Below are 438 nucleotides of genomic sequence, written 5' to 3'. Positions count from 1 at the left end.
TAGACTAATTTGGGTTTTGGACATTGGTAACTTGGAAACAAGTATTTTTTGATGTCAAAACAATTTGATCGAAATGGCTTGATTTTCGATGTCAATTTCGATTCGATGAGTTTTCGATGACATCGACGTCGAAACGACGTCGATTCGACATCAGCCTTCTCACTGGGAAGTCGACGTGTCGCTTAGCATGTTAACCATTTGTGTCACATAGTCAGATCGATCCAGTGCGACTGTCACGTTTCCCTTATCTGTTTTTGTGAAAATAATATCTTGGTTCTCCTTGCAGAATTTAGTAGTCTCATTATAAAAATTTTTTATTGTAACATCAAAATTATTCAAATTCAACTTTTTGTCTAAAAACCCATTTAACTGTGGAACTACCGTGCCTCTAATTTTTGCTTTCAAACCTGAGTTCACATGTATTAAACCACACTCGAC

This window comes from Wasmannia auropunctata, unplaced genomic scaffold (assembly GCF_000956235.1).
Source record: "Wasmannia auropunctata unplaced genomic scaffold, wasmannia.A_1.0 LD336083.1, whole genome shotgun sequence".
NCBI classification, from domain to species: Eukaryota; Metazoa; Arthropoda; class Insecta; order Hymenoptera; family Formicidae; genus Wasmannia; species Wasmannia auropunctata.
This window is presented reverse-complemented; position numbering follows the sequence as displayed.